The 10979-nt window shown below is 44.5% G+C and overlaps 1 long non-coding RNA gene across 1 annotated transcript; it reads left to right on the top strand.

The window, feature by feature from the left end:
• Positions 1 to 380: 380 nt before the first annotated feature.
• LOC134165932 (uncharacterized) lies at positions 381 to 10332 on the top strand. Its single transcript, XR_009965695.1, has 3 exons — positions 381 to 503; positions 8043 to 8513; positions 10175 to 10332. It is a non-coding gene; the product is annotated as an uncharacterized LOC134165932 (long non-coding RNA).
• The last annotated feature ends 647 nt before the right edge of the window (positions 10333 to 10979 follow it).

Genomic DNA, 10979 nt, shown 5'->3' with positions numbered 1-10979 from the left:
TTCAGTACAGAGTTGACAACCTCAGCTGTAAACAAAACTGATGGTTTATGGCCTCATCCCAAACACAGCATGGATTTCTGCTGCGTGATCCAATCCTGGCTGGACCTGTTTGCCTAATAATGCTTTGCAGATTCTTTTAACTCCTCCTGACTTCGTGCCCTGCTTTCTTCTTATGAAAAGCAGCAAATATTCCTCTCTGCACCTGAATTCAAATGTAAGAAGTGCTCAACCTCTCCAGAACAAGATATTTCAAATACAAGTTCTGCAGTGCCCAATCCAGAATTATCCCCAGTAGTGTCCCTAGAATTAAGAATAATTGTGAAGCTGATGAGCACCTGAATGATGGAGCTAGTGATACCACTTTTGCAGGTGGTATCAGGCTTGGTGATTTAGATAGAGGACTTCAAAAGCTGAAGAACAGCAGACCCTTGGCTTTAGTCACTGGCCCATGGGACACCAATGGATGTGGCTCTTGTACACAGAGCTGATCTGCTTGAGTCCAGGTGGGATTTAGTATTGCATTGAGACAGAACACAGGAGATCAGTTTTCCTTTATCTCTCTCTTTCCTATGTGTTTGCTTCCCATCTGATTGAAGTGCATCCCTACCTTTGACTGCAAATTGGAAAGAGAGCTAATGCTATGGCAGGAGTCATTATGCATTAACTGCTCAAAGCACCTGGGAGAAGCTGGTTAGATTGCACGCTTTCAGTGTGAAGGCTGGTTCAGCTCTTTGTGAATTTGTAGTAAATCAGCACTTAATAATAAGAACAAACGTTTCATTCTCACTTGAAAATTACTACGGTTAGAGGCTTGTAATGTGTAGTTTTCATGCAGGGGTTACATGACGGGAACTTAAATCTGGTCCATTTTCATCTATAATTTAAAATGTGTCATTTTGATCGATGAATTAGTAAAGAAACCCGGGATAATTTCAAAACTACCAGCTTAGTAAAGTTGTCTGACCTTGCAAATAACCTTTCCAGTTTAGAAACCTTTAATAGCTTAACTATTAGCTAATCTCCTGGGAAGCTTTTTCCCTGGGCAAAACTAGTATGGAAATACAACACCAGTAATAAGGTTTCCATCTTTCTTCTATCTTGATCTTTTTAATTAATTGCCGTTCAGTAAAAACACAAGACTGGGAGGCAGGGGATAAAAATCGTTGCAAGAGGAGGGCAGGAGTTAACCGTAGGCTGTTTCTATCCTTTACCTGCCTTTTTTGCATAGATTCATTAGGTGCTGAAATATATTAGCAATTCTTAAGGCATAACTGCTGCCTGATTGCTTGACACTTTTGGCTGAAAGCTGTGAAACAGATCACTTTGTAATGGAAAAAAGCTGCTCCTGCTTATAATGAGCAAACATTTAGAAACCCTGAGTGCTTTGCAGGGCACCTCAACAAGCCCCTGAGAGCCTTTGTGCTGCAGTTGCGTCGTAGGTGATTCCTGGGTTTTGTGGGCTCTTTCTTTCTGGGGATGGGCAGTGGTTTTTCCAAGGGTAACCATGGATTGCAAGTAAGTGATTTGGTAGAGGAGAAAGAAAGAGTCGTGTGTAAGTGAAGAGGATAGGGTGGAAGTTCATGGCCCAGGTGAAATGTGGGCTAACATCTAAAACAGGTCTCGGGTTCCTAAGGGTCCTACTTATTCTCCCAAAGTTCCTAGTGCCGTTTATCTAATAGCCCTCAAATACAAGCATTATGTTGAATTGATGAGAGGTTCTCCCTATAGCTTTACCTGGCTGATAAAGGGGTTCTCATTTTACCTTATATGCGTTTTGCACTATGTTTTTCCATGCTCTCTGGGGGGGAAAGAAGAAAATCTGTTTTCTAGGCTAGAAAAGTGTGATCTTTCCATTGCTCAGCTCCCTGGCAGCCCACTTCCAGGTTCAGCTGATGGCGTTCCCCTTGCAGTAAGGACAGGGGCACCCAGGGAGGGCTTGGGTGTCTGCTGCGCCTCAGGTGCTGCTATCCCTGCTGTGTTTCACCCTTTTAACCCTATTAACTATTGCTGTTCCAGTAATAAGAAACCAGAGGCATGCAACTGAAATGAAAGCTCCTTTCAAACCACAAATATGAATGCTTCCGTTTAAAAAAAGTCCTGTTTGTGTGTGTGTGTGTGAGTGAAGAGCTTAGTAAAAAATACATTTATTTGCAAGCATTGTGCATCTTTTGCTGGAACAAAAGTATCCACCACACAGGTCATGGTGCTGTTTATGTAGTAATAAATGACTCCTGGATAAAGGAATACAGAGTTTTGGGGCTTCCTTCAGGCTCATCTATAGCTGCTGAGGTTTATTTTGCACGTCTACACTTAAGCTTTTTGGCTACATGAGCCAAGTCCCTATGTCAGCACAGTGACACAACCAATATCTACCCTGGCACTACCTATCTGGGTTATTGATCTCCAAACATCTCCTTCCCTGCTGAGACTGTGCAGATTCCAACTGCATGGGATGGAGTAGGCACAGGGCCCCACTCTGTGGGCTCTGTTTATAGTGAAAACGAGCTTCATCCTTGCTTGGTGACTGCTGTTGCCTGGTGACCTTTGAACTAACACTTAAGCCCCTGGAGCACAGAAATTAGACTTCAGGCTGGAAGAACCCCTGCTCCAACAGATGACCTGTTATTTTATCTTGAGCAGCGGCAGCCGCGCAGGAGCGTTGGCACATGGCTTTTAGAGCTAATCACTCACGCTCTTAGAGGAGAGCAGGAATTTCGCTCCCTCCCCCTCCAGCAACCTGGGACTTTAATGTGTGTCTGGATCATTTCAGGCTGATCCTTCCTTAACTTCTTCTGTTTATTTCCTCCCCGGCTCAAAGTTCTGATACAGTCCCTGGATACGGAGGTTGTTCGCTTCAAACCCTTCCCTACTGCAGGTCCCCATCATCCCCCTCCATGAGCCACCTGCAGTATTCTTCATCCTTCTAGGATCTCCCCATTGAATCCTGAGTCTCCCATCTTCTTGCCTTTTCCACTACTACAATTCATCCCTGATGATGCACAGGCATCAAGCCAAGTGAGAGAAGAAGCATCTTCCCCACTTCCTTTCTCTCCTATGAAGCCTATAGGGAAAGCCTGAGGCTACAACCAAAATACAGAAGGGAATCTCCACTTTTTTCATGCCCTTAGGCTCCTGAATATTTGTTGTTTGACCAGTTCTGCTCTACCTAACAAGGGCTTCCTACAGGGACTGAAGTGGGGGGTAGCAACACACAAGCTTGTGTCATGAGAAAATGACAAATGGCATTGCTAGCTAAGAGCAACTGAGATTGAAACTAAGAGCCCTTGTGGTTGAACTGTGGAAAGCCATGAATAATGTGCCAAATTGGCTTCCCTCCTCTCCCATTAGGTCTAAATCAAGTGTGGGGCCTCTCCGGGGCTTCTGGTCACCACCTCCATCCATCAGGAGGTCTAGTGGGTCAGACCTTAAATTGGTTCCTCCAAGCAAGTGTTGATATCAGGCTCGTTCCAGTACTCTTGATACTGCCATGGGGGCAGAGCTCATAGGCTTCCAGTGGGCAGGATGACACCCCCATGATAAGAGAAGCAGGTGCTGGTGTGACCTCCTTGTCTTGATGGCTGTGATAATCAGATGGGATTACTGGTAGAAATATATTCAGAGATGCTCAGCATCACCGGAGACAGAAGAAATGAACCTGTTTTCTGTCCAGAGAGTCTCACATCAGTGTATGGCCAGTATGGCGGCTGTCACCTCCTTTTGTAATCTATCACCCTCAGGGTGACCTTGCATCTCTGGTCTTCATCGGGTTATCCCTGGATCATTTGTATCCGACGGTGCTCAGCAAGTCCAAACACTGGATACACACACAGAACTTTCGGGGGGGTCCCTGACTTAATGGGACTGTACCTGTCCTGCCAGCAAACTACCCTGCAACCCACAGAAAAGCCGCGTAATGGAAATGGGGGACTGTAAAGCTCTTGTCTGGTTTGGGCCATTGCAACTGCAGAGGAGAATTCACGGCCTCTCGCAGAGGACTGCGCTCAAAGTAAATAATATTTCAGAAAACAAAATTCATTTTCCAGCCTGAACCCAACTGCAACACGACACGAAGTGGAGGGGGGGGGAAGTAAAAACACCTTGCCCCCAGGGCTATTTATTATTTATACACCCCCGTGCCTAGATAAACTCCTCCTTGAAAGAGTAGGACGAAAATAATTCTGCAACGTGGAAACAAGCTACCTATTTAAAGTGATTTTTTATGCCTGAATGGCCTCATTATAAAAACAGTCTGCGCGCAATAAGTTTGTACCTTTTTCTACATTATCCAATGAACTGCTTTTTGTCACTCTCACCAGTTTCAGGGCTTTCATGCAACCACCTTGGTGGAAAGCCTCCGTGGTTTCCTTAGAAACGTCTTCCTTCCTGGATGTTGACCCATGGTGGTTGAGGCAGCTAAAACCCTGGAGAGGTCCTGTTCAAACAGGAAGGAGCAGACAGTTTAATGGCCAGCTTTGCAGCTCTGTTCCTCCACAGTTTACAGTAGTTGGGAGCTATAAAAGAAAAAAATCATAACCAATGTTTCTTTACTGTACAGTCAGCTTTGTGTTGGTGTTCGCTGAATCTGTAGCTCACGGGTTGTTGTCGGGCAGCAGTGGAGTGGAGATGGTTTGCTTGCAAAGTGCTGGTGCTTGGGAGGCAGCCCCCTCGTGTGCAAATTGACTTTGTCCTTTGGGAAAATAGATGTTGTTGAGCTTATAGGTGCATTCATAATTCAGTAAGCACAAGGGGGGCAGTCTGAGAAGCTGTAAATACCATCACTTTTCAGGTGTTTTGCAGTGCTTGCACATGAATGCTCTGCAATGTCTCGGCAGAAAGAAGAGGCCAGAGTCCTGTAGTCTATGAGAAAGCTGGGATGTTATTAAACCAGGTTTATCTCCAGCTCTGCTCATGGCCAAACACTCATCCCCAGGGACAGGTATCCATGACTGCCATTGGTATTACTGAACATGATGCTAGCAAAGCTGAAGGAGGCTTCAGAGTGTCCCTCAGGTGAAGGGATCTGGTGAGGCCTTTCTACCATGCACCTCCCACAGAATCATCCCCTCCCATCTAAGACATCAGGAAGAGCAAGCTCATGGGCACGTTATGCAGGTGTTTTCTTGCTGCTTCCATTTGCTGTTTCCTTTTATTTTTATTCACTTCCAGAATAGCTTTTGAATTCGATCAGCTATGCTAAGACCTGGGCACTTGGGCTGCCTAAATACTGATAGCATCTTCTTAATGCTGCCTGTTCTCTAGGTTTTGTGGCCTTTACACGAAGAATGAAATAACAAGTGGCAGTTGAATTACCAGCTCTAAGCTGCTTAACACTCCAGTGTGCACTCTCCAACCAGCATAGAACAGGCACAGGCTTGGGAAATCCATTGTATGAAGAAGAGCAAAATAGCTCCTATGGTGAGCATGGCACACATCCTGTCCCCATCCAAAGCAGGAGAAATGTTTGTTAACTTCAGTTCAGAGCTTGGAGTGACCCAGGACCACCTGCAAAACCCATGCAGATCTGGCCCAAGGCAGATGGCAGGGGGTGCTATTCATGTGTCTGCCTCTTTTTTGTGCCCTCATGGGTGCACGTTCATGTGCAGAAAGTCTGTATGACTTAGGTCTCTCTTGCGCTTGCTTAGCTGCTAAATCGATAGAGAAATCTGGGTTGTGAGGCCATAAGCAAAGAGAATCAACCTAAAGAGGCAGAAAAGGGAGAGCTGTAATTAACAACAAAACCAAATTGCACCAGAGCATTTCTCTTAAAGTTTTTAATAGCAAACATTGCAGAGAGCAGGTTTTTCAAGCCAAACAGGAAGGAAAACAAATAAACAACTACAGCCAGCTAAGTCACAGGCTTTTCGAAGTCAGGCTATCAACCAGGGACCCACAGACAGGAACTGATGAAGCCCAAATCTCTAGGGAAACAGATGAGGTTTTCAAAGAACAAAAACACATAAACCCCTAAGATGTATGTGCATTTATACATAAGCCCAGGGAAGAGGCAGGCACCTGATTCCCAGGCTGAGGGTTATGAGCTGGAAGAAGAGTCTGGTGACTTGATCCACACTGTTAAAATCTGGCTGGGGAGGTAATTCGGGTATGTGCAGATCTTAGCTAAGACAGATACTATTAGTGACAGTGACTGCTGCTGGCCTGGATGTGACAGCAGAGGAGGAGGGAAAAGAAAAGCTGAAGAATACCTACAAATGTGGAGGCCAAGCATTAGGAAGCTTCACCCTCCCTAAAGGACAGTGATGGATATGGAAGAGCGCTCTACAGCACTACACACAGTCTTTAGGGCAGAAACACTGCAATTTAGTCACATCAGAAGCTATAAGGCTCTTGAGGGATCCTGAGCTCTGCTTCAGGACGACCTGTCGTGGGCTGAGCTGCTCTTACTCCTTTCCAAACATCTCTCAACCTCCAGGCAGTTTGACACAGTAATGGATAGGGTTTAATACCTACAGGCAAGAGTTCACAGGCCTCTTGGCGATGTATAAATTAGCAAGTGGACAGTTGCCCCAGAGCAAAATGGCAAACAAATATTTATTAGTTGTTTCAAAAAGCCCCAGCAGTAAAACTTTGTCATTTGACTGCAGAAGTGTTTGTGTTTTTACTGAAACCAGTGCTAAAGGTGATGGCTTTATTTCTGACTGAGGTAACATCTGTAACGCTGTGATTTACTTCCTCCAGGTAACAGAAAAAACCCACCAGAATGTGTTTCAACATACATCGCTCTTGCAGTATGCTAGGAAGATGCCAAGGGGGAAATTAAATATCATTTTACATGAGCAAAATTACTGTTGGTTTCACTAAAATATTGGATTTTGTGACTCCTGGGCAAAGGGCTCCAGCTAAATGATAATGTAGTAGGACAAAATGGTGTGACAAGGAAGGTGACAGGAAGGACATGAACATTTCTAAACCTACATATAGGTTGCTAGATTGGAACACGGATAGGAAGACACTTATGAAGGATAAGGAAATGATGAAGGCACCTGGGTGTGTGCCATAGCTGAAACTTCAGAGTTTACTTCAGTACATCTTCACTAAGTACTTGAATGAATGAATGGCCTGAGCATATGCAATGGGAGTTAATGCGTGCACAAATGTAAGCTTAGTTATGAAAACACCCCAAAATCCATTAGTCTCACTGTGTGCCATTCTTATTCCCCCTCAGACACAACAGTAACTGAGGGCTGTAGTTCAGTATGAATTTAAAGATCACAACACGTAAACTTTGGTCCAGCCTTTGAAATAACTCTCATCTCAGTGACCCCAGCATCCTGAGTCAACTTGGTTAAGGAAATATGCACTGAGAGGTCATAAAAGAGGCCAGGCGCTCTATAACTCTGTAGAGACTCATCAGTGCCTGGAGATGGGCATCCTTCAGGCTCTGGCTTCCTACGGTTTCTTTATCTCCAGGGATAGTAGAGTCAGCCTGCACTCCTTGAAATAGATGGCCTCCAAATGTTTGGCTTGAGGATTAAAACAAAACTCAGGGGGAATATTCTGATGATTTCAAAACACAAAGGAGAGTTTGGTGATGACTGCTCTTTGCAAGAATTCCCCAGGTCTGCTGGGAAGCTGGTTTTTAGCTTTTTTGATGGGAAGAGATGTAATTATTGGTCTGTTTACGGTGGGGAAAATACATTCTTTTCAGTACTCATGAGTGAATAGTGGCTGAAGTATTTCACTGCTCTGCTCTTGCTAATGCACCTTTCAGCTGAGACTATGACAAAAAAGAAATGCCATTCCCTAAGGAAAACTTAATTTTTCTGGGAAGACATGAATTAGCACAAATTAAAGTTCTATCTGCATAATTCACTTGGAATTCCACTTGAAAGGCTTTTGCAATCTTAATTACACCATTTGTTCCTCATTTAATTGTGTAACACTATGGAACTGAGTTAAAAAGGAAAAGTTGCTGTATGACTTTCTTATGAGACATATAAGCCTGGGTAGCTGTTCAGGGGAAGGTTGGAGTATGTGTCATCAGGCAGCTGGTCCCAGCCTCCTAAGGCTATGTTCTTCCTTAGGATACATGAGTATTAACTTGAAGAAGCCTTCTATGCCCCACCAAAAGCCAAGGTGCCTCCAAGGAAGATTTTACAAAATCAGAAGCAATAGAAAGGGAGGAAGAAAAATAACTCCAGGATGATTTTAGATGAGCAGTTATTAATGCTGAAAATTCCTTTATTAACCCCTCCAAACCTGCTCTGCAGGGAGGGGAAACTTCTAAAGATAACTGAAATACATTAAAGGGACAAACTCCACAGTTTGTGTGGAAAGCTGTGACACGTCTGATAAATCCCTATGGACTATCTGCATGTTTACACTGCTTTTATGTGAAGTAAGTGGACTGTCCCCCACAGAGCAGCTCTGCTTTCTAGGAGTGCTGAATCTGGAGCTGAGTGACTCAGTCTGAAAGCTGGATCAGTTTTATGTGTCCTCTAATCCCCCTCAGACTACTTGTGTCCATGAAGACTACTGCTTCGTTAATGCAGAAGGTGAATTTTATGGCAACACCGAAGTCCGCTCTCGTATGTTATCTTTGCCTAGAGAATAGGACTTTTGACATAAACCTGGAAGGTAGTTCAAAGCCTTGCTGCATAAACACACATCCATTTTTTGTACTTTAGGAATAGGTAATGTAAGAGTTGAAAGGTGAAGGTTATGGCAGTTCGTGTTTATTTCACCAAGAGCCAAGAGATGGGAAACATCTGGCACTTACACACCATGCAAGTCTTAAAAACAAAGAGACGTAGACTTTAGTCCGGCTGAGCAAGCACTGGGATAAAAGCTAATGACAGGCTGCTTATTTAAAGGGATCATAATACAGGACAGCCATGTAGGGTACCAGGGAGGATTCAGGAGGGGGAAAAGGAGGGGAAAATTTAGCTTTGTATTTCCAAGTTAAGGGTCAAAGCCTGACTCCAGTTACACTCCAGTGTCAATCCTGACCTGCAGGCCTTATACAGTATGTAGGACCCTCCAGATCTCACCCTTTTCTGGTTTCCAGCATGACCAAATACCCAAATCAGTGCTTGAATTGCTGGTGGTGTGTTTCATATGTGACGATGTAGAAGTCCTCAGGACCGACTGATTTCATGAAGGTGGGAGGAGAGCCTGTGCACACAAGTGAATCGCAGTGACTTGAGTTAGTGTGAAAGGTTCATCAGCATATCTTGGGAAGGACAGAGGTGCTCAAGCACATTGCTATGGCTTCCCTGGAGCAGATCTTCACCTGCTTTGCATCTTGTGCTGAAGAAACTGCTTTGCAGAGTGGTTTTTTGGAACAAGTCCAGAGAAGGGCCATGAGGATGATCAGGGGACTGGAGCACCTCCTGTATGAAGATAGTCTGAGAAAGATGGGCCTGTTCAGCCTAGAGAAGAGAAGCTGCGTGGAGACCTCAGAGCAGCCTTCCAGTATCTGAAGGGGGGCTATAGGGATGCTGGAGAGGGACTCTTCATTAGGGACTGTAGTGACAGGACAAGGGGTAATGGGTTAAAACTTAAACAGGGGAAGTTTAGATTGGATATAAGGAGGAAATTCTTTCCTGTTAGGGTGGTGAGGCACTGGAATGGGTTGCCCAGGGAGGTTGTGAATGCTCCATCCCTGGCAGTGTTCCAGGCCAGGTTGGACGAAGCCTTGGGTGAGATGGTTTAGTGTGAGGTGTTCCTGCCCCTGGCAGGGGGGTTGGAACTGCATGATCTTAAGGTCCTTTCCAGCCCTAACTATTCTGTGATTCTATGATTCTCCTTTAGAAAAACCCCAGACTGAACACGTTCATTTATTGTGGCAGCTCCTCTTCCAAACACATCACTTCTGATCTCCCATCTTCTCTATTCAACCCCCAGAATAAGTTCCTCTCTTCAGCAAGATCCATTTTGACAAGCAAAGTTTTACCCAGAAATTGAAGTGTGATGATTCTTTGTCCCTTTCCCCACTGCCCATTGATATTCTACAGGCCATGGTCCTACATCTGCTTGTCCAATGTAGACAGGCTGCATGGTCAACCCTTGCCTCCCCAGCCTCCTGACTTTGCCTGATATCCTACCCACACCCTAGTTACGTGAGAGCTTCATCTCCCACCACTAAAAAAAATCATGTAAAAGCAAAACACAGGATTATTTGCTCATGATGTGTTATCCATGTGTCACTTCTCAGCCAAGAACATATATGTTCCAGCCATGCTGTTTCATTCACAGTCTCCTACCCGCTGCTTTGACAGCACTGCTAGAACCTTAGAGCTAAGGAGAGCTTCAGTTTTTGCTTTTGGCAAGTTAAGTTTCCAATCCCAGCCCCTCAGCAACACCAAGAATTAATATTTAACCTATCTCCAGGAGAATGAGGAAAAATGGGCTCCTCCTTCTAAGATTTTAAAACCAACTATTGAAAACTGAGCATTCTCTGTAGCAAGCATGCATGTGAGTCCTCCATAATATGTTAGCTTTTCAAGAGGAAAGACCTGTCATACAACTAAGTAGCATAAACCCTCTTGATCCCATAACATGTGATAAGGGAACAATGGTTACTGCCCTAAAAAGTGATTTCCAAGGGCAACTACATGACAGCAGCTCAAGTGCTAATTCTTAATGTTGTGGTTTGCACCCAACTGTAAGATGCGTGGTATCATACCACCAGTGCCGTGTGCCAGATGAGCAACATGCTGCTAGAGCAAACTCCAACTAATGGTTCACATTTGTAAAAGAGAAAAAAACCCAACCAAGAACCCAAAAGCCCCCCTTTATAACAGCAGGTTTTTTAGCATATCAATATCGTCTTAACTTCATGTTGGACCAGCTATCTTCTGCCTTTCCGCACCAGGGGTGCAGCTAGCACGGGAGTATAAAGCTGGTATAAATTCCATATCATGTCCCTTGGCTAATTTGACAAAACACAATCATGTGTCCATGCCTGATCCACATTAGATTTATAGTCCTGGGTGAGCTGGCAGTGCACAGATCTGGTA

This window comes from Pezoporus occidentalis, unplaced genomic scaffold, assembly GCF_034315485.1.
Source record: "Pezoporus occidentalis ecotype Australia unplaced genomic scaffold, CSIRO_AGI_Poc_V1 ctg25, whole genome shotgun sequence".
Lineage (NCBI taxonomy): Eukaryota > Metazoa > Chordata > Aves > Psittaciformes > Psittacidae > Pezoporus > Pezoporus occidentalis.
This window is presented reverse-complemented; position numbering and strand designations above follow the sequence as displayed.